The sequence below is a fragment of the Podarcis cretensis genome (genome assembly GCF_951804945.1).
Source record: "Podarcis cretensis genome assembly, chromosome: 1".
NCBI classification, from domain to species: Eukaryota; Metazoa; Chordata; class Lepidosauria; order Squamata; family Lacertidae; genus Podarcis; species Podarcis cretensis.
The window spans coordinates 13,465,650-13,489,210 of NC_137170.1; the positions used below are offsets into that span (position 1 = coordinate 13,465,650).

The 23,561-nt window shown below is 46.1% G+C and overlaps 1 protein-coding gene and 1 long non-coding RNA gene across 2 annotated transcripts in view; one reads left to right on the plus strand and one right to left on the minus strand.

Moving 5' to 3' along the window:
- AHNAK2 (AHNAK nucleoprotein 2) overlaps positions 1-23,561 on the minus strand; it is a 106,434-nt gene that overhangs the window by 79,235 nt on the left and 3,638 nt on the right. The window lies entirely within an intron of this gene.
- LOC307208984 lies at positions 668-14,342 on the plus strand. Its single transcript, XR_013835282.1, has 2 exons — positions 668-858; positions 14,138-14,342. It is a non-coding gene; the product is annotated as an uncharacterized lncRNA (long non-coding RNA).

The following is a 23,561-nucleotide window of genomic DNA, read 5'->3' on the forward strand; positions in this document are numbered from 1 at the left end:
TCGGGTTACAGATGCTTCAGGTTACACACTCTGCTAACCCAGAAATAGTACTTTGGGTTAAGAACTTTGCTTCAGGATGAGAACAGAAAGCGTGCGGCGGCAGCAGGAGGCGCCATTAGCTAAAGTGGTCCCTCAGGTTAAGAACAGTTTCAGGTTAAGAATGGACCTCCGGAACGAATTAGGTTCTTAACCTGAGGTACCATTGTAATTACCAGAGTTTCCTCAGAAGAGGGACTGATTGTTAAACCACTATGAGGGTGTAAGGGGGTGGGGGGTGTCTCCTAACCGTTCTCAGCATCTTTAACAAACTACATTTCCCAGGAATCCCTGGGGGAAGCCATGAGTGTTAAAAATGGAATGATGCTGCTTCAGAACCATAGTGCAGATGTGGCCTAAGTTTGAGAAGCATTAGTTTCGGGATAAAGACAGGAGACCTAGGAAGCTACTGTGTTATGGCAGTTAAGCTCTTTGTTCACTCTGTCTGGCAGCGGTTATGAGGTCTTTCTGCTAGCACTTCCTCTAAGGCAGCCCACCTCAACCTGCTGCCCTCTGGAAGTTTTGGATTGTGTGATAGGAATTTTGAGGTCTTAGATATATGTTAAATGTTCATAAGTGTACCAACCAAGCACGTACATAGATCATCACAGGACTAAACAACAACAAGATATGAATAGGGTGTGAGGCTGTGACCTGGCTCAGGAACTAAGTATTTATCTTTACAAAAGACTGGCCAGGCTCCCCAGGAAATCCAATCAAGTGACCATTAAACAGGTAACCTGGCAGACAGGAGGTAAACAAACCACTCAGATTTCTGCTGTAAACCGCCCTTTCTGTGGTGTAGGTATGATGTATCTGGGGGTGGTGGTCTTGAGCTACACCCCTTCTGTGATGTATGTTTCTGGGGGTGGTCTTGATCTACAGGGTGGCAATTTCAAAAGTCTATATATGGGCTTGCACATCATTGTTCTGGGTTCCTCCTCCCTCCTGCGTGTGGTGAGTGAGGACCCTGTTGCAACAGATCAATAAAGATCAAGCTTATGAGCTGCTTTGCTTCTCAGTATTCTCTGGTTGGCCTCTGTTATTTTCTCCTACCAATAGTGAACCTACATAAGAACTCTATATGGGCTCTTGGATACCCCATAAGGGAAAAAGGGCAGATTTTTGTTTACAACAATTGCAACTCCCATCAGCCAAAGCCAGTATGGCTGTGCTGGTTTGGGCTGATGGGAGTTGTAGTCCAAAACATCTGGAAAACACCGGGAAATGCTGCTTTAATGTGAAAATGCCAGTGACTGAACCTGGGAGGAATGACCCCTCGCTTTTGCCCCCAATCTCTCAGCTCACACCCATACTGTACATTTAAAGCACATTCAATACACATTTAAAGAACATGGCAGCCCCCAAAGGAATCTTGGCAACTGCAGATTTCTGAGGATACTGGGAATTGTAGTTCTGGAAACTACAGTTCCCAGGATTCTTTTTTTGGGGGGGACCATGTGCTTGTGGGTTGAATGTGCTTTAAATGTGTGGTGTGGATGTGGAGATGGTCATTTGAGGAAGCACAGAGATGGTGGCAAATGTGTGTCCCCGAAAAGAATGTCCTGGGAGCTACCAATTGCTGCCCCCCTGGACCGATTTGTCAGAGAGGTACTCATGCCTCCCGATTATTGCTTTGAGAGCAGAGAAGCCCGATTTAAAATCAAGCGGTGTTTCAACTCGCAGAGCCAACAGAAACGGCTCTTTCAACAAATCACTTTGTTAATCTAATCAAGGACACATGTGGGCCGAACGTTGGTTAGTTGGCAGAATTCCTCCCTTTATGAGAACGACATTAAAAGAACTTGACAGCTTGTTGCATGCAAAGCTGGGAAACCTTATACCGCTCAGTATTTATATAGTACCAGCAGAATGAAATAAAGCAAAAGGAAATACTTCTGGCTCGGGAAGATTGCAATCGAATTTAGATAGTGGGGAGGTGCGGGGGGCTTATGAGAAATGATTGTGAGCAAATGCAGTTATGCATAATTTAGCTTTAGTTCAGTTGCCAGAGGAGGAGGAGAGGTTAGATTCAGGGATGTAAGAAGGAGATAGTTTTCTTTTCTGCCCTGTATTTTCGCACACAGTCCTGTTTCCCTTCTGCTGCAGTTTGCCTTCTGCCCAGAACTACTGCCTTCTGCTATTTGTTTCACTGGCTGCTGCAGCAGTTGTGTAATTACGTTATTCTACCCCATTCATTAAAAGGGGGGGGAACCAGTGTGAATGGGGGGGATATAATAGATTACCCATCATTGGCAGATTGAAAGTAACACCGATGACAGATACCAATCATATTCACTGGGCTGATTTCCATTCTGGACATAGGAAGAATAAGGGAATGTTGGCAATCTCTGCTCCCATTTCCATTTTGTCTGAATTGCCCAACATCCCCAGCAAAGACTTCCTGGCAGAGGGGAGTTGTGGGATGTGGCATCACATGCAGCCAGCCACTTTCACATTGCCCCAAGAGAGGAAACGCATCACCACAACAAATGGACTACTATTGGCATACAATTTGCCTATGCCAATTTTATATGCATACATGCAGATTTAGAAATGATTACTATAATTCTGGAATAGCCAACGTGGTGCCTTCCAGGTGTTTTTCCTGAAATCAGCCTCGGTCAGTGTGGCTGCAACAATTCCCAAAAGATCCATGGGAAAAGATGGTTAAATCACTCTGGGAATTGTAGCTTAGTGACGGGAATAGTTCTCAGCCCATTAACAAACTACAATTCCCAGGATTCCATGGGGGGGGGGGGGGGGAAGAAAAACGACAACTATTTAAAGTGGTATCTAAAGCTAAAGTTAAATGACCCCTAGAAGGTTAAGTCCAGTCAAAGGTGACTATGGGGTGTGGAGCTCATCTCGCTTCAGGCTGAGGGAGCTGGTGTTTGTCCACAGACAACTTTTTGTGTCATGTGCCAGCAAGACTAAACTCGGAAGCCAGAGCCCACGAAAACGCCGTTTACCTTCCTGCCGCAGCGGTACCTATTTATCTATGTTGCACTGGTGTGCTTTCAGAGCCATCTTACCCATAGGCGCTAGGGGTGCGGGGCACCCAGGTGCCAGGCTCTCAGGGGCACCAGGCTGAGAGTCCAGGGCCCAAGAGTTGAGTCCAGGAAAGAGCCCGTCCGTCAGTCAGAGCACCGCAGCAGGCTCTTCTGCTGCGGGTGGTTCTGTGCCACGAGTTTGGGTGCTGACCGAGCCAGCGAGATGCTGAGGCAGCCGGCTGGCTCCGCCCTCCTGCACGCCTGGGACTGGGCAACCTGGGGGGGGGGTGCTGGGCAGATCTTTGCACCCCGGCACGCTGCATATGCTTAAGACAGCCCTGTGTGCTTTCAAACTATATTGCACTGGTGTGCTTTTGAACTGCTAGGTTGGCAGGAGCTGGGAAAGAGCAACGGGAGCTCACCCCGTTGCAGGGATTTGAACCACCAACCTTCCGATCAGCAAGCCCAAGAGACTCAGTGGTTTTGACCACAGCACCACCCACATCCCTAAAGTGGTATGATACAGCTTTAAATGCACCGTGCAGCACATTGCTCCTCTGACGCACAGTGAACATAATCATAGAATCCTAATATCCCTTCATAGTCCTAATATCCCTTCTGAATATTCAGAATAGTCTGAAGCAAAGTGTTCTCTGCCAGGACTTCTTTGCGGACTTGAGTGTCTTCACTGCTTGCACATGGCGTGGTAGGCTGGTTGTTATATCGGAAGGAATATACAAGCATCTTAATGTGCTCCTTTCCTTATGCTGCAATCCTATGCATGTTTGCATGGGAGTAAATCCCATTGAATGCAATGGGACTTACTTCTGAATAAACATGACAAATCAGTGTCTTTTTGTCTGTTGGCACAAACTATGATTGATGAAGGAGGACCCACATTTTGTGTGGGTGTGGACACGATCCTCTTGGGTGGTGAAACAACATTGCCCATTGTTCTTTTCGGGGCCCCAGGAAGGATTTAACATAATGGAGCCATAATGATTGTTTGTAACCATTAAGCTGTGCATGAAGCAAGCCACGTCGCCTACCGTGTGCAGCAATGGTGTTTCTTGGGTGCTGGAAGAAGGACTTATATCCCAAGAGGTTAAAAACTCCCGCTGCAAAATGTTCTGCTGCACAATGACTGGAAAAAGCTACCTGGCTTTAGCCACAGTAACCGGGGACATCTTACCCATAGAAGCTAGTGGCACTGGGTGCCAGGGCACAAAGTTCTGGAGGGCGCCAGGGAAGAGGCGGAGGGTGGATGCGGCGCCTCCCAGCATCAGCTCGCTGCCCTCGCCCACCTCTGCCATGCCATGCCAAAGCAGTGCCACGCCTGGAGCCTCTACCTGCTGTGGCTACCATGGCATGAAGCGGCCAGCTGAGCCGGGAGCTGCTGTGTCCAGCCTCCCTTCTTCCCTGCCCTCCAGCCACTGCCCACCTCCTCCAGCCCTGCAAAGCTGGGGGCGTCGCCGGCAGCACCGTCCTCCCCAAAAAGGTTGGCAACTCTGGGGAACTGGGGGGGGGGGCGGGGCGGCAGGATCTTTGCACCATGGCGCCGGATATGCTTAAGACAGCCCTGACAGTAACCACAGTACTTTCTGATCAGATGCATAGATGCACATTCAGATGTACCATGATTATACAGTGGTACCTCGGGATGCGAATGGGATCCGTTCCGGAGCCCCGTTCACATCCCAAAGCGAACGTAACCCATGTCCGCACGACTGCGTGTGCGCGGGTCACATTTCGGTGCTTCTGCACATGCGCGCGATGTCATTTTGATGGTCTGCGCATGCATGCGCGGCGAAACCCAGAAGTAACGTGCTCCGTTACTTCCGGGTCACCGCAGAGCGCAACCTGAAAATGCTTAACCCGAAGCGTATTCATCCCGAGGTATGACTGTATCTTCTTCCACCCATATATGTCAAAGCGATGCACAAAACATAATTGGGGAAAAACCACCCCACCTCCCCCAAACACTTAAAAACAGCACAAAAAAACCCCACAATATGAATTTAGAATGAATACAAGGTAGAAAACTATGGCAGAGACCTGTTGGAACACAAAGGTCTTCATTTGTTTCTGCAAAGTATGGAGAGCAGGTGCTTGTTGTATCATGGCAGGAATGTTGTTCCACAGAACAGGGGCAGCCACACTGAAAGCCCAGCTCCAAGTTGTTGTGGATCAGGCTTCTGGGAACTCTGGAATTTGCTAGAGAAGCTCTGCTGTAGACCACAGTTGGCTTCCTTGGCTATATAAGGAATTAGGGGCCACCTGAACCCTTATGTCCCAGCTCAATCACTGAGATCTACTGCAGGAGTGTCATTGGATGTCTCCTGAGTTAGTGAAATAGAGCCTTTAGTGTCATAGAGTCATAGAATTGTATAGCTGGAAGGGACCATGAGGGTCATTTAGTCCAACCCCCTGCAAGGCAGGAATTTGCCCAACATGGGGCTCGAACCCACAACCCTGCAGTTAAGAGTCTCATGCTCTACCGACTGAGCTATTAAGAATCTCATCAATCCAGTCCTGTGGAAAGCTCTGCCAACAGAGACTGAGCACCCACCTTCTTGTTTTAGCCTTAAAATCCCTGCTGAAAACTTTTTCTATTTCACCAGCCTCACTCAGGAAATTAAGAAAACACCTTTCCATAAAACTTAATGGATGGTCTCTTAAATAGTTACAGGATTTTGTTATACGTAGATATTACTGAGAACTGATTTGTTATTTTGTATCGTAGAGCAGTATATAAATATTCTGATGAATAAAATAAGGCAATCGCCGCCTTAGTATGTCACTGGCGGCATGCCACCCAGACTATGAGCGGGCAGCGAACGACAGCAGAGGACTTTATGCCCTCTTGTGGACTTCCTGGAGACACCTGCTTTGGGAAGCAGAATGCCAGACTAGATGGGGCTTGGGTCTGACCCACCAGGGGTGCCCAGAGATGCAAGGTGTCTGCATTTCATTTACTGCAGGAAATTAATGAGTAGAACCACAAGATGGGGGAGATCCCAAAGGTCTTCTTCTCCAACCTCATGTCAATGCAGAAAATAAATTGCCAGAGTAGGTAACAGTCAGTCTCGCTTCCCAAAGAACACTCAGAATTGTAGGCCTAGGAGGGCAATAGGGGGGTCTCCTAGCAACTCTCAACACCCCAAAGAAACTATATTTCCCAGGCTTTTTTGAGGGGGCATGATGGTTAAAGAATGCTGTAAGTTACGGTGTGGGTGTGCCCTGCTCTCAGGCCAGTGCTCCAACTTTAATCTATACTCATTTTTCAGCAGCTGAATATCTGGCCCAATTTGCTCCTCTGCTGATAAGCACTTCTCATTGTTACGTAAACTATATTTTACGACTGACCGCGTCACAGGGATATGGATTCGGTGTCCATGTTTGGTTCACCTAGTCCCTTAAACTGAAACTGGTGCATATGCCAAAAGCATGGCGGTCACACCCACCTTGAAATGTTACAGCATCCCTTTTGAACACAGTAGCTCTCTACAATATAATTAGACTGCTCACCAGGTATGTCCCTCAAGTGGTCAAAAAGAGGCATGAAACAGTGAGAGAAGTCAGACAAAACACAAATTCTGCACTGAGTTAACTCAAATTCTGCAACTTCAAATTCACAAATTCATACCTGGATTTCGACTCATTCCACAGTTTTAACTTTTGCATAACTTTGTTAAATTTGTGGACAGCAGTAAGGAGCAAAAGAAAAGAATAAAGTTCCACCTTTTTTAAGCACGAGGAAGTTTACCCAGTAAGTCCTTTGGCTATGGAGGTTCGCCAAACTTTGCTCAAGATATATCTACCCACGTATAACCATAAGGCAGCCATACAGAGCTTTCCAGATGTTGATAGACTCCAGCCAGCCAGTATTCTGAGGCATTCTGCCTCCAACAGTGGAAGTAAGAACATAGTCACTGTGTTAAGTATAGTAATTTAATTTCTGAAATTGTAAGTGCTTGTGTGCATTACTATGTGTTTAAATCTGACTGCTTTTGGTAGCTGAATTCTAGAGAGTTCTCTAGTAATTCTCATGTGATTGGCTAACGTTGGTCACATGGGAGGTATCCAGTGAAGGACAGATTCCATTTTGTGTGTGGCAAGATGACTATGTTTTAGAATCCACTGTGAACACTACTAAGTTGAATAGAGTGTTGGAGCACTTGGAAGAAAGAGAGCAAAACTGCAGGAGAAGGTGAAAGTGGGAATCTCATAGGAGCTGCTAGGCATAACCTTAACAGGGATACAGAAGGCTGAAAGTGCTGAGCTCTGGAAAGCAAGGAAAAGACAGTTGTTTGGAAGTTAGAAGAAGAAAGCCCATGCTTGGAGAAGCATGTGACTTTAAATATTATGTTTTAATTCATCTATAAGTATCTGCATGTAAAGTTTTTCAATGTGAAAGTCTGGACATTGGTTTAATTATCAAAGAAGGGTATCAGTTATATGCATGATTTGAGCTTCTTAGCTGTGTTTTTGCCCCTCTGCTGTTAGCAAATTGCTGTTAGCAAATTGAGCCACAGAGATTCACCCACCACCAGTGGCAGTGCATGCTCTCATGTTGCACTCTCATAGTCTTGGAAACTTTACTCCATCTCCACTCCCTGAAGCTGGCTCCTCTCCAAAGTGACATGACTGCAACTCCTGATTTTCCCCACCCCTATTAATCAAGAGCATTTTGATCTACCAGCTCGTTACAGAAACAATGCCACAGGATCACAAGCAAGAGATCACTCCTCTCGGCCTCCACCTTCTCCTTCTTGGGTTTCAGCAGAAAGAACAAGAACGCTGGCTGTCATCACCCAGCAGTTACGTAATAATAGCTTTCTATTTATCCCCAGATAATCCAAGCTGGAAAGTATGCAAATAGTATCTGTGAACCAGTGGGAAGAACAGGCATTCAAATCAGTTACAAATCATGCTCTGCCTTTCTCGGTTAAAAATGCACCCTGACTTGAATGGAAGTGCAGCAACAACCGTAGTTTGATGCTGGGTTGAGGGACTCTGTGTCCTTCCTGATGTTGCTGGACTCCAGCTCCCATCAGCCCCAGCCAGCATGATCAAGAGTCAGTGATGATGGGATCTGTAGTCCAACAACATCTGGAGTGCCATGCTTCCCCCATCCCTCTTCTATAGTGGAGACAAGGAAGGGTTCTTCAGCTTATAAAGACCCACTTTATTTAGAAATAATGCAAGGGTTGTGCCAGAGCTTGGGAAGGGGGGAAATCCGGATACCAGTTTACTGGAATCCTCTGGGATCAAACCCAAATAAGTGACAGTCTCGAAAAAAGGGGTGGCACTCAACTGCATAGGCGCTGACTCCATGGGGCCTGAGGGGGCCCGAGCCCCCTCAAAAATTCGGTTGGGGGGGCTCTGCCCCCCCAATAATTTAAGAAAATTATTACCGTAAATTTCGCTCTATAACACGCAGATTTTTTCTCCTAAAAAGTAAGGGGAAATGTCTGTGCGTGTTATTGAGCGAATGTGTGGTCCCTGGAGCTGACTCGCCGGAGCGCAGGGGCAAAAATCAGGCAAAAATAAGATGGGGGGGGGGCGGGCGGAGGGAAGGCGGAAGCTGCTGCTTTCCTGCATTCTGCCTCAGGGTCTTACTGCCCACCCGCTTCTGTTGCTGCCTTTGCTCAAACTCAACAAAGAGCAGGGAATCCCCTGCCCTCCTGGCAAGCAGAGAGTTAAGGAAAGGATCGAGTCCTTCCTTCTAATTCTTTCCTAGTCACACTGCGTGCAGGCTCCAGCCCACCACCTCCTCCTCTCCGTGCTCTAGGGACTCGCAGGCAGCCGAAAAACATGCAGGTGGGAGAGAGAGAGAGGGCTGGCTTGGGGGGGGGACTTTTGCCGTCCTTTCCTCCCCCCCCACCCCGTTAAACTCCTCCCCTGCATTCTTAGCCAGCTGCTTCTCCGCACACCCCTCTTGTGCTTCTTGTCCCTTCTGTGTTTTTCCTTCCCTCCCCATTTAAAACGTGGTGACAAAGCACGGATCCACATGGATCCTCAGGATTTTTGCATTGGGTCACCCCAAATTCACCATCAGATCACATTACATGTCCATGGCTACAGTCTGTACCAAAAAAATCACGCACCCACTGTTGCCTGGGGCTGCAATGGTGCAAAAACGTGGTTACAAAGCATGGATCCACAGGATCTTTGCACTGGGTCACCCCAAATTCACCATCAGATAACATAGCATGTCCATGGCTACAGCCTGCACCAAAAAATTCACGCACCCACTGTGGCCTGGGGCCACAATGGTGCAAAAACGTGGTTACAAAGCACGGATCCACATGGATCCTCAGGATTTTTGCATTGGGTCACCCCAAATTCACCATCAGATCACATAGCATGTTCATGGCTACATCTTGCACCAAAAAAATCACGCACCCACTGTTGCCTAGGGTCACAGTGGTGCAAAAACGTGGTTACAAAGCACGGATCCACATGGATCCTCAGGATTTTTGCATTGGGCTACTCCAAACTCACTGTCAGATATTAAAAATCTTTATAAAATAGAGAATTAAATACATAAAAGGTAAAGGTACCCCTGCCCATACGGGCCAGTCTTGACAGACTCTGGGGTTGTGCGCCCATCTCACTTAAGAGGCCAGGGGCCAGCGCTGTCCGGAGACACTTCCGGGTCACGTGGCCAGCGTGACATCGCTGCTCTGGCGAGCCAGAGCCGCACACGGAAACGCCGTTTACCTTCCCGCTGGTAAGCGGTCCCTATTTATCTACTTGCACCCGGAGGTGCTTTCGAACTGCTAGGTTGGCAGGCGCTGGGACCGAGCAGCGGGAGCGCACCCCGCCGCAGGGATTCGAACCGCCGACCTTTCGATCGGCAAGCCCTAGGCGCTGAGGCTTTAACCCACAGCGCCACCTGCGTCCCTCTTCCCGCTGGTAAGCGGTCCCTATTTATCTACTTGCACGCGGAGGTGCTTTCGAATACAGAATGTTAAATTTTCAGTTTCGAAATAATAGTACTAGTTTAGTACTGTATTTCTATATTACTATAGTACTGTATTAGTTATTTTCAAATACTTAAATATTTTTAGGGTGTAAGACCCAATTAAAGCCGGTTATTTACATACAGTATTACAGTATTTACATACAGTATTAGGCATACTGTATTAACTTTATTAACTGTATTAAAGCATTAACTTTGAGATATTATTTTTATTTAATGAACCCTCAGCCTTATTCAAAGTAAGCTTAAATTAGCTATTTCACTTATTAATCAAAGTGCTATTACTGTGCGACAGCAATATTTTATGTTTTATTCTTTTAATGATAGTTTAGGATTTATTTAAATATCATTTCAGTCTTTTCAGAGCTATATATTCACTGCTCTGTAATAGTCTATAAGCATAATTGTTACTGTAAATTAAATTAGCTTTTTACGAAAATACCGTGCGTGTTTATGTTTTGTTTCTTTTTTCAAAGCCAAAAAGTGTTTCAGGCTTGTCGAGTTTCCCGGAGTGTGGAGTTATAGAGAGTCGAGTTTTCGGGGTTCTAATGTTGATCATATGACTCTAAAATACTTTTAAAAAACTTTAAAACTCACTAATTTTCATCTAAAATTTAGAAAACTTCCTGGGGCAGGACCCCGGTATGGGCCCCCCCAATATTTTTTATAAGTCGGCGCCCCTGCTCAACTGTCATGTCCCATCAGTGTGAGCATCCCCACTTGTGTAATTGTGATTGTGCAGCTTTGTCACGCTGGCCACGTGACCCGGAAGTGTCTCCGGACAGCGCTGGCCCCCGGCCTCTTGAGTGAGATGGGTGCACCAACCCCAGAGTCTGTCAAGACTGGCCCGTACGGGCAGGGGTACCTTTACCTTTACCTTTTAATCCCCGTTGGACACCCTTTGCACGTCCTCAGAACCTCCCAAATCTGGGTCTGGAAACCAAGCCTTATGAGGAATGGTTGAAGGAATTGGGTATGTTTAGAGCGTTAAAATCGAGATGTGGAAATATGGAAGTAACGATGAAAGGCAGGATTGAGATTTGGAGATATGCTTCAAGGACCAGACTATGGGAAGCCCCGAAAATTAAAAATTATAGTTTGGAAGATCATTTGATCTTATTTTATTTTATTTTTATTGGATTATGATTTGATATGTTAATTGGAAGTTTTTTATTGGAAAATTAATAAAAATGATTTAACAAAAAAGAAGAAGGAGGAATTGGGTATGTTTAGCCTAGAAAAGTGGGATGCGGGTGGCACTGTGGGTTAAACCACAGAGCCTAGGACTTGCCAATCAGAAGGTCGGCGGTTCGAATCCCCACGACAGGGTGAGCTCCCGTTGCTTGGTCCCTGCTCCTGCCAACCTAGCAGTTCGAAAGGACGTCAAAGTAGATAAATAGGTACCGCTCCAGCGGGAAGGTAAACGGCATTTCCGTGCGCTGTACTGGTTCGCCAGAAGCGGCTTAGTCATGCTGGCCACATGTCCCAGAAGCTGTACGCCGGCTCCCTCGGCCAATAAAGTGAGATGAGCACCACAACCCCAGAGTCATCCACGACTGGACCTAATGGTCAGGGGTCCCTTTACCTTTACCTTTAGCCTAGAAAAGAGGCGACTGATATGACTGCCATCTTGAAATATCTGAAGGGCTATCCCTTGGAAGAGGGAACAAGCCTGTTTTCTCCTGTTCTGGAGGGTCGGACTCGAACCAGCGGCTTCAAGTTATAAGAAAGGAGTGTCTGGCTAAACATCAGGAAAAACTTTCTGACGGTAAGATCCGTTTGACCCTGGAACGGTCTCCCTCGGGAGGTTGTGGACTCTTCTTCCTGCGGTTTTAAATCAGAGAATGGATGGCTATCTGTCATGGATGCTTTACCTGAGATTCTTGCATTGCAAGGGGTTGGACTGGATGACCCTGGGGGGTCCCACTCTACAATTCTACGATTCTATAAAATCTGTTGCAGAGGATTGGGAGAGCATTCAGAATAGATTAAGGTAAAGGGACCCCTGACCATTAGGTCCAGTCGTGGCTGACTCTGGGGTTGCGGAACTCATCTTGCTTTATTGGCCAAGGGAGCCAGTGTACAGCTTCCGGGTCATGTGGCCAGCATGACTAAGCCACTTCTGGTGGACCAGAGCAGCACACGGAAATACCGTTTACCTATTTATCTACTTGCACTTTGACGTGTTTTTGAACTGCTAGGTTGGCAGGAGCAGGGACTGAGCAATGGGAGCTCACCCCGTCGCGAGGATTCGAACCGCCGACCTTTTGATCGGCAAGTCCTAGGCTCTGTGGTTTAACCCACAGTGCCACCCGCATCCCACTTTTCTAGGCTAAACATACCCACAGCGCCACCCATGTCCCTCAGAATAGATTAAGGGTGTGCAAAAGAAGAAGAGAAGGGAGAATGTCCTGTTGTGCAGCAGAAATACTTGCACTGATGGAGTGAGAGAATTTGCACAACACCGACTCGCACCCGTGGTTTCATCAAAAGACATCAGCGCCTTGGACCAATTTGAAGCCCTCACCTAGTAGTGCAAGGGAGGTCCTATCTGGTTATACACTGTGCGACTTCTATAACATTTGTACGTTACATGCTACATTACTTTCTGCTGGCTCTGATCTCCTCCACACCCCATGTTTTCTCTTTGCAACATGACATTTCCCAGTTGATGCTCCCTTTTACTGGAAGCCCCTCCTCTTTGTTATCTTACGCATGGCTATTTCTTGACTCGCTTTAGACAAAAAACTCCTTCAAATGTCTCTCACTTCCCACAAATGATGCTTTTAGCACTTGTGGTCTGCCGCCTCTCTCTTTTTTAACAACCGGTGTCCCAGCCTCCTGAAGGCTGTAAACCTGAAGGTGGAGACTGTCTTTTATCTTATCTCAGTACACTGCCCAGCTATTTTAGGCACTTAAAATATTTATTATTAATAATAATACAGCTTAGCTCTCATACAGAGCATTGTAAGTCCTCAGAGTGCTTCACATACTCCCTGAAACCATAGCAAGAGCTCTCGGATGCCAGAGCTGGGTCTAAACAGGTTTGCCGGTCAGAATGCAAATCCTGAGGATTTTATGCGCTTCTCTGCGTTTTGTTTGTGTGCAAAAATGTGCACCAAAAATATGTATTTTACGTAAAGGATTAGATGGGCCTTGCTAAATGAACATGCAAATTTGTTTTGAAAACTCTTATCTATGTTTTGATCATCTGTTTATATCATGGCTTTTAAGGTCTTGTTCTTTGGTAGATTTACAAAAGGAAACACAGTAAGAAATATATTTTAGAAGGGGCAAGATTAGATGCAAATGCACAAAGCATTTTTTAAAATAAAAAATCAAGACTCCTTGCACAAAGCATTTTTTTTATAGAAACAAATGCACAAAGTGCTCTACTCTGCTACCCCTTTTTTCCAGCCCAGGGGGGCCCTGCCCTCTACCTGTACCTCAGAGCTTGCATGTCACACGGGGGTGAGCCTTGGTGGCCAAGGGAGGAGGCCAGTGGCCCTGGAGATAACCTGGAGAGGCAACAAGAAGCTCCCTCGCAGCCACTGATACTCAGAAGTGCTTGCTCATCATCCTGGTGGGAGAAATAAGGGCATTCTGGGATCAAATTGAAAAGCCAGGATGGCTTTTCTAATTCCAGGACTGTCCCTGGAAAATAGGGGCATTTGGATGGTATGCATGTTGTCAACCCTAAGAAGCACAAACACTAGGGCCTGTTTGTGTATTTGGCAACCTGGTGTGATAGGAATTTTATGGTCTTAGATATATGGTAATGTTCATAAGTGTACCAACCAAGCACATACATAGATCAGCACAGGAAGACCAACCTGGAACCATTTTGATTCCTATACTGAGCAAATGTTTTCTCTGTAAGGTCAAAGTGGGAAACCTCCCCATTGTCTCTTTCCTCACAAATCCTGTCTTAAGGGTATGTCTGTGCTTGAATAGGGTGTGAGCCTGTGACATGGCCCAGGAACTAAGTTTTCATCATTACAAAAGACTAGCCAGGCTCTCCAGGCAATCCAGTCAAGTAACCTGCCAGACAGGAGAAAAACAACATTCAAATTTCTGTTTTAGACTGCCTTTTCTGTGATGTAGGTATGATGTATCTGAGGGGTGGTCTTAGGTTACACCCCTTCTGTGATGTATGTATGAGGTTTCTGGGGGTTGTCTTGATCTACAGGGTGGCAATTTCAAAAGTCTTTATAAGGCCTTGCACACCATTTTTCTGGGTTCCCCCTCCTCTCCTGCATGTGAGGGGAGCACCCTGTTGCAACAGATCAATAAAGATCAAGCTTACTAGCTGCTTTGCTTCTCAATATTCTCTGGTTGGCCTCTGTTATTATCTCCTACCAATAGGGAACCTATGTAAGGACTCTATATGGGCTCTTGGATACCCCCATAAGGGAAAAGGGCAATTTTTGTTTACAACACTGGGTACCACAAAAAGATGGAAAATATTCAGAGAAAATTCTCAAAAGTACTCTTCTTTTTCTAAGAAAAATCTCAACAGTGCAAGTCGCAACAGTGCCCAGAACTCTTGCTGCAAGTTACCTTTGCAGAACTGCCGGGTTCCCTGCCCATCAGAATGGGATAAATATGACATTATCTCCTCTCCCTACTCACATCTGGGTTCAGCTCCAGGCCAGAGTGTATTTAAAAAAGAGCTGGATAAAGGAAACCAACCAGTTCGCTGCCAGATTCTGTTCCCTACCTGTCCTCTAGCTTAATCCTCATCCAGAGAGCACATCTGCAGTGCTGCTCACACACCACTGCCAAAGCCTGTTTAAACGACTTTATTAAAAAAGAAAAAGAAAAAGTTTGGAAATCTTCCCAGATTGTACAGCTTGTCTGCCATCCCTTCTGATTTATATTATAGGGGATGTGAAGGTGACTGGCCATTGGTTGTTTTGCATTAAGGCTGGAGACAGATTACATTTTTTTTACCAGAGCTTGAGGCAGGATGCTGTGTCAGGCAGCTCAAGCCAACATGCGCAGACCTGCCACCAAATGTCCTCTCAACCAATTCCCAGTTTTTCTGACAAGCAGGTGGGTGGTGCACGCTGCCTCCTCCTCTCAGCCCTCCCCAGCTTGTCACAGTCATGCTTTGCACTTTGAGGAGCATGTCTGCAAAGTGTTAGGGGACCACACACAAGATACTGAGCGGCTTTGATCCTTCACGCCGGCTGTTGACTTTGAGCACGGTTGTAACCCTGGAAAGGCGACATACAAATAAAACGAGGACGACGACGATTTCAAGAGTCTGCATTTCCTTTCTTATAGGTGAACTCCTTCAATGGAAGGCCTATCACTCACACGTCAGCTGAGGCTGCACGCACACTAACCCCTTTGCAGCACAAAAATGTAGTTTTTCTCAGCCTGGAATCATTCGTGCTCATCTTCAACACGCTTCTTTCATAGAATCATACAAGTTGGAAGGGTGCCTTAGGGTCATCAAGTCCAACCCCCTATGATGCAGGAATGTCAACGAAAGCACCCATATAATAATAATAATAATAATAATAATAATAATAATAATAATAATAATTTATTATTTATACCCCACCCATCTGGCTGGGTTTCCCCAGCCACTCTGGGCGGCTTCCAACCGAATATTAAAAACAATACAGCATCAGACATTAAAAACTTCCCTAAACAGGGCTGTCTTCAGTTGTCTTTTAAAGTAAAATAGTTGTTCTTCTCTTTGACATCTGCTGGGAGGGCATTCCACAAGGTGGGTGCCACTACTGAGAAGGTCCTCTGCCTGGTTCCCTGCAACCTCACTTCTCACAGGGAGGGAACCGCCAGAAGGCCCTCAGCGCTAGATCTCAGTGTCTGGGCTGAATGATGGGGTGGAGACGCTCCTTCAGGTATACTGGGCCGAGGCTGTTTAGGGCTTGAAAGGTCAGCACCAACACTTTGAATTGCGCTCAGAAACGTACTGGGAGCCATTCAGTCTAGTTTGAATATAGATCCTGCCATCCACAGGGATGGATGCAGTTACTTGGTGCACACTGGAAAAACTTCTCCCTTATTAGGTTATCCATGTTTTTCCCTCCCTGCAGATGCCTCACGTAAATGTTGGTGGGACCATCTGTGTCAGTGGCGTAGCTTCATGCTCCGGCACTGGGGGGTGCTGGTGGGCAGAGAGCAGGTGGGGTGGGCCTGGCGCTCGTCCTGGGGGCAGGGCGCACAGCCCTGGCGGGGGGGGGGGGAGCCATGACAGCACCCCACTGGGATCGCGCTGCCGGGGCGATGCGCACCTCCCGTACTCCTCTTCCTCCGCCAGTGATCTGTATCTGTTTTCATCTGCTTTCAAATCGTCACACTGTAGGGCAAAGTGGAATCCATGTGCAACAAGGCTTTTATTTTCATAACGAAACCAGTTTCTCAAGCTTCCCATAAGCACTCAGGCTTGAAACTGGTGTCAGCTTCTTTCATACTCCCACAACTGGAGGGCTGTCTGCTTTGTTTTCATACTTAATTCTAGCAAGGCGCTTCCCTTTTGCTGGCATATTTGCTTCTGAATAAACACTTCGCTTTATATTGGTTGGCAAGGGTTTTGATCTCGCTTTTATTTGTTCATAATCTGGCTCTGGCAAAATATTAACTCAGGATCCATCTTAAATGCAGCTGCTGCTCCATGAAACTTCTTCACTGGGAGCTGATTACTTTCTGGTCTAATTGAAATGTTGAGGGCCATTGACACTGAAATATACTCGGAGCCGAGAGTGGATTTCATGCTCTTTATTCAGCTCATAGTGGTGAGGAGGAATCGAAGTTCCCCCAGAATGTCTGCTTTATATACATTATTTACACAATAGGCCCCACGTAATTGGCTATTTCCGGGATTCTCCTGTAGGCCAATCAGGGTGAGGATTCACTTCCACCAGGAGCTGGATTGGCTGGCTCCTGTGGGCCAATCATACTGCTGCATTCTGGATCCTATTTTTCTAGGACCAATCATACTGCTGCATTCTGAATCCTATTGTTCTAGGACCAATCAGACTGCTGCATTTTGGACCCTATTCAACTCAGTACATAACAGACACAATCACTCTTAAGCAGTATAAGAGGACTCCTGGATTCCAACCTATCGCTGGAGTCTCGTGCCTTCATGGATGGAAGTGCTTACGCCCATTTTAGGCTGATTTGCCAGCTACAGCTAGACTGGAATAGCTGGGCCTCAGTTGCCCATACTCTGGTCCTGTCTGGACTACTGTAATGCACTATATGTGGGGCTGCCCTTGAAGATAGTCTGGAGGTCACAGCTACCGCAGGATGTAGCTTCTAGGTCAGTAAATGGGGCGGCCTAATGGGATTAAGTGTCAGTGGCTCTGGAAGTGCTGCATTGGCTGCCACTGAGCTGTGGGGCAAACAGTTAGGGACCCAATTCCGTAAAGGAGCATCTCTTCCAACATTAGCCATATGTGACCCTACAATAAGCAGGGGAGGTCCCATCAGTGCTGCTGACATCAGTTCAATTGCCAAACAGGTTGGATTCTGCGCATGGAATGGAGGGCACCAGCTTGTCCTTTGCCCCAAGACCAGGAAGCAACATTCCTGGCTTTTGTTTATCTGGGGTAACTATAGCATTGTGCAAACTCATTATTCATACGACAAACCTTTCCAAATGCTGCGTACTATTTAAAGCTGTATTGCGTTCCACGCCAGCTATGAGCATTTTTCCTTGTTCTCTCTCTCTCTCTCTTGTCGCATTTATAGCAGAAAATCTCATAGTCTGAGTCAACTTTCTTGGGCTGCATTGCTTTCTGTCTTGCGCACAGACCACACCTCGGGTCCATTCAATTTCTTGGCATGAAGCTTGGCTGCTGCTGCCCTGCAGATCCCTGCAGAGTCTCTCGTCTATATTGTGGCAAATAATTCTGTCTCTAATGGTCAGGTCCTTATCGGAGGCTGGATCTGTAGGTATCTTGCTCCTAGCCTTCTCAGGGCAGAGGGAGCACATCTGGTACAGACCAGATGTTGTTGGATTCCAGCTCCCATGTGACCCACCCAACATGTCCAATGGTCTGAGATGATGGGAGTCAGAATCGAACATCTGGAGGAACATAATCTGTCTCCTCCATCCCGATTTAGGACTTCAAAGGTAAGAACCATCGCCTTGAACTGTGGCCAGAAAGAAACTAGGGAACCCAGAGAACTGGGGAAATACCATTTGAAACTGGGGAAATACCCACTGAAATCTTCTACCCACTTACCTGGGAATAAGCCTCAATAAACGCAGAGGGAATTAGGTACTTCTGAAAAGGCATGTAAACCACCCAGAGAACTTAGTTATGCATAGGATTGCATTGTGCAGCAGGACAAATGCTGCTCTGCTCTGTGCAGATCCTCTGGCAAAGTGCAGTAGACCAGGGGCAGCCAACAGCCAGATGTGAACTACAACTACCATAATCCTTGACCATTGGCTATGCTGCCTGGAGCTGATGGGAGTTGTAGTCCCAAACATCTAACATGCACCACATTGGCTAAAAAGGTAAAGGGACCCCTGATCATTAGGTCCAGTCGTGGCCAACTCTGGGGTTGCGGCGCTCATCTTGCTTTACTGGCCGAGGGAGCCGGTGTACAGCTTCCGGGTCATGTGGCCAGCATGACTAAGCTGCTTCTGGCAAACCAGAGCAGCGCACGGAAATGCCGTTTACCTTCCCGCCAGAGCAGTACCTATTTATCTACTTGCACTTTGACATGCTTTCAAACTGCTAGGTTGGCAGGAGCAGAGACAGAGCAACGGGAGCTCACCCCATCGCGGGGATTCGAACTGCCGACCTTCTGATCGGCAAGCCCTAGGCTCTATGGTTTAACGCACAGCGCCACCCGCGCCCCTAATTTATTATTGATTTATTATTATTATTGAGACAGGCGATGACTTGCATAGCACATGATGCAAATATTCAGTTTAATTACTAGTCTTTGGACTTTTCCAAGTGTTCCTGATATACATTGCACTCTGTTATCATAGAACCATATAGCTGGAAGAGACCATGAGTGTCATCTAGTGCAACTGCCCAACGTGGGATTCGAACCCACAGCCCTGAGATGAGGAGTCTCATGATTTGCCAACTGAGCTATCCCAAAGTACATAATTCGTTATTATGAAGTCTTTGTCTTTTAAAAAGAAGTGGCAGCTTCTCAGCTCGATCCCACCCATGTTTTACTCAGAAGGAAGTGGCATCAGGTTCCAGAGGCTTTCATCTGAGTAAAGGTTCAAATGCGCAAAAGACTGCAGCTTATATTTGCCTCACGCTTTCTCAATACCTGTAATGAGGACCCATACCAAGATTTTGGCAATAAATTTATGAATGAATTCTTTGGGTTTAAAAAAGGCAGCACTTTTCTTTCTCTCTACTAAACGACCTACTAAGAGAACACAAATACTCTTTTTGGGGCAGCTTGGAATCATTACTAAGTCATGATGCCCACTTCCCTACTGAATCATAACTCTTGGCAACCGCAATGCATCTTTCCACCAAAAAGCACATCTCCTTATTTTGACCAATTAAGTATAAAACAAGCATGTTGCTCTGCCCAAGTGATGAATAAAAAGAGCGCTTGTTGACTACAGTGCTCTGTAACACTGAGGTTTATTGCATACATTACACAATGTGCAGACAAGCTTATTCACACTAAAATGGAAATGCAGATATAGGGAAGCTACAGGGAAGGCCTTGGGCTTTGAGGGGTATATCCACCTCAGGTGGCTTATTCAATGGCCTCCCTTGCCAAGCAGCCTAGCATCATTCCATCAGGAGACAAAGCAGAATCTCAGCTCCTGCTGGAACACAGTTGTTTTGGTATCACAGTGAATATGAGCTGGTTGCTAACGGGGGGTGGGGGGGGGGGTGGGGGGGGACTTGTGGGCTTGCTTTACCCCACATATGCCTTCTTGACCGCTTCAATCTGTGGAACAGGCATTGTTGCAAGTGCTACTTATCACCTGTCACACACTTGTTAGAAATCAAACTTTTAGTGTGGCAGCACCTATGGAACTCCTCGCCTCTTGACATCAGGCAGGCGCCTTTGCTGTATTATTTGGGCAAGCCTGTCTAGACATGTATAATTATTTCATCTCTTTTGCCTCTTGTGTGTTTTTAGCTACTGATGATTTCAATAGTCTTTTGAATGCTTTTAAATGCCTGTTTTAAACTATTTTTTAATTGACAATTTTTTTATTGAGAATGTTTAAGTTTTATTTTATATTTCTGTGAACTGCTTAGAGCTTTCTTCTTCAATCAAGCCGTATTTATATTTTGCTAGATAGATAGATAAATAAATAAATAAAGGCAAGCAGGTGGGCAGGGTTTGGGATTTGATTGCATACATTTTACCTCTCAAGTGCTAAATAGTTGGAAGTATGCCAAGAGTAGCCAATGCGGTATGATCTGGATGTTGCGGACTACATATCCCATCAGTGGACAGGGTTGATGGGATCTGTAGTCCAACAATATCTGGAGAGCTGCATGTTGGCTATCCCTGAACTATAGACTGCGAGAAGCGAAGTTACAGGGAACCAGGCAAAAGGGCCTTCTCGGTGGTGGCACCCTCCCTGTGTAACGCCCTCCCATCAGATGTCAAGGAAATAAACAACTATCTGACTTTTAGAAGACATTTGAAGGCAGCCCTGTTTAGGAAAGTTTTAAATTTTTGATTTTATTTTTAATATTCTGTTGGAAGCCACCCAGAGTGGCTGGGGAAACCCAGCCAGATGGGTGGGGTATCAATAATAAATTATTATTATATTATTGACTGAAAAAAGCAATGGGGCAGTCCACCCATAATAAACCTGGATTTCTCAGCATCTCCCTCAGATGAATGGATATGAAGTGATTCTACTTAGGAGCATTATGTTTGGGGTGCAAGTTTATTTTATTTTATTTAAAATCTGCTTTCTGCTTTCATCTTGCTCTTCCTCCCTAGGGAGATCAGAGCATCCTACAAGGGAAATAACCCAAAAACATAATATTCACAACCCTCCTTTCACAATTTCCGCCCTCCCTTCCCTACAGGTGGGCGGGGTTTGCGGCACTGAGCGGGGGCTCACCGAGACGGGTGCCTCCCACCTGCTTGGGTTGGCCTTTGACTTGCACTCGGCCAAGGAGGTCACTGGACAGCTGGCCGGGGGTGGGGCTAAGGCCAAAGAAAAAAGGCTGACCCTTTTGTCCAAGCCTCACTTGGTTTTCTCCCTTCCATGATCACCCACCCACCCTCCCTCAAATTAATAATTTCTTGCCTCCAAATAATTTCATCCTAGGTCAGTGGTCGTCAAGTTAACAATACTTTTTCCTTACAGACTAATATTTTGCATTCCAGGTCAGCTGGAATGCTGCTGTGGTTGTAAGATGGTTGCTGTATTCAGAACCAGGAAGGAATTTTCCCTACATTGGCAGGTTTCGCCTTCCCTGTAGCATTTCGTCACAACTTTGGTGGTTTTAGGTCTTGGCAAGGTATCCTTTAGTCTATCATCAAGTCGGGGGTGGGGTGCATTCATGCTCCCTTCCCATGCAGCGGCGCTTTTGCAGGGCCTGTTAAAGGGCAAAACCGGGAGTCCCTGGCCCTAGAGCGTAGGCATGTAGGTCAAACTCCTGGGACGAGGTTAGTAGAAGGGCATGCTGTGTAAGTTTGTGCTTTACAGTCCCCCCTCACTGCACCTCATCAACCTACATATCCTCAGCCAGAGGGGCTGAGAGGGTTACCTGCCAAGGCCTGTGCCAAGTTTCCCACTTCTGAAGCTCAATAAAGTTGTGGCCAATTTGAACCCATACTCTGGTCTCTTGTCTCATTCTTTGGGGGGAAAGGGTAGGCACCACAGACAGGGTTTAGCGCATGTGCCTGCAATTCTAACTTGCTTAAGGTGCTCTACCTTTTAGAAGTAATTTGTAACTCATCCTAAGCAATAATAGGTTTCTATCAGCAAAGCCTTGACTCCTTGGTATGCATTAGGTGCAAGAGAGGTCAATTATTAGCAAATCGCTGTGGGTTAAACCACAGAGCCTAGGACTTGCCGATCAGAAGGTTGGCGGTTTGAATCCCCGCGATGGGGTGAGCTCCCGTTGCTCGGTCCCTGCTCCTGCCAACCTAGCAGTTCGAAAGCACATCAAAGTGCAAGTAGATAAATAGGTACCACTCCGGTGGGAAGGTAAACGGCGTTTCCTTGCGCTGCTCTGGTTCGCCAGAAGCGGCTTAGTCATTGAAACGGTTAAATCAGCCATGATTAAGTGGGCGCAAGATATTGGACATAACATTATGTTTGCTGACTGGGAAAGGTTGTGGACCACCGGTATGAAATTCACGGCATGTAATGCCTTAAGAGAGAATATTATGAAAATGATTTATAGGTGGTACATGACCCCAGTCAAGCTTGCAAAAATTTACCACTTATCAGACAACAAATGTTGGAAATGTAAAGAAAATGAAGGTACATTCTTTCACCTGTGGTGGACATGCCCAAGGATTAAGGCTTTCTGGGAAATGATATATAATGAAATGAAAAAGGTATTTAAATATACCTTCTTGAAGAAACCAGAGGCCTTTCTCCTGGGTATGGTTAGCCATGTGGTGTTAAAGAAGGACAGAACTTTTTTTATGTATGCTACAACAGCAGCAAGGATACTCATTGCAAAGTATTGGAAGACACAAGATCTACCCACCCTGGAAGAGTGGCAGATGAAGATGGTAGATTACATGGGACTGGCAGAGATGACCGGCAGAATCCGGGACCAGGAGAAAGAGACAGTGGAAGAAGATTGGGAGAAATTTAAAGACTATCTTAACAAATATTGTAAAATTAATGAAGGCTAGAATGACATGGGTTTAAAAATTAATGGTTTTCAGCGGTGTTTATTAAGGAAAAGAAAATGAAAGATCAAAAACTATGGGAAATAAGGGAGAGGATTTGCTGATTGGATAATGAAATTATAATACAGAAGGGGGAGGTATGAGGAGGTCGGGGAAATAAGGTTTAAGAAAAAAAAAGGATTGAAATTATACTTGTTTTTGTTTGTGTATGTTTATATGTTTGTGATGTTGTTTGTTTTTATGTGCATTATTGGAAACTTTAATAAATATCATTTTAAAAACAACAACACAGAAGCGGCTTAGTCATGCTGGCCACATGACCTGGAAGCTGTATGCCGGCTCCCTCGGCCAATAAAGCGTCACGACTGGACCTAATGGTCAGGGGTCCCTTTATCTTTACCTATCAGCAAAGCCTTGACTCCTTGGTATGCATCAGGTGCAAGAGAGGTCAATTATTAGCAAATCAGCAGCAGATCTCTTAGGTTTTCTCGGCTCCTTGGCACTGGACAAGCTGTTAATCTCTGCTTCAAAGGAAACCTACAAAAACATGGCAACTTAACTTATTGCAAGACCTTGCACCTGCTGCTCAGGCAGCCTGATCTGTAATTCAATTAAGCCACAAATGCTTGGAATTAAGATGAAGCCTCTGATCCTGCAGTCTGCAGTGAAAGATGCAAAATGGATAGGACTGGTGCAAGAGGGGTCCTGCTACTAGGGAGCTA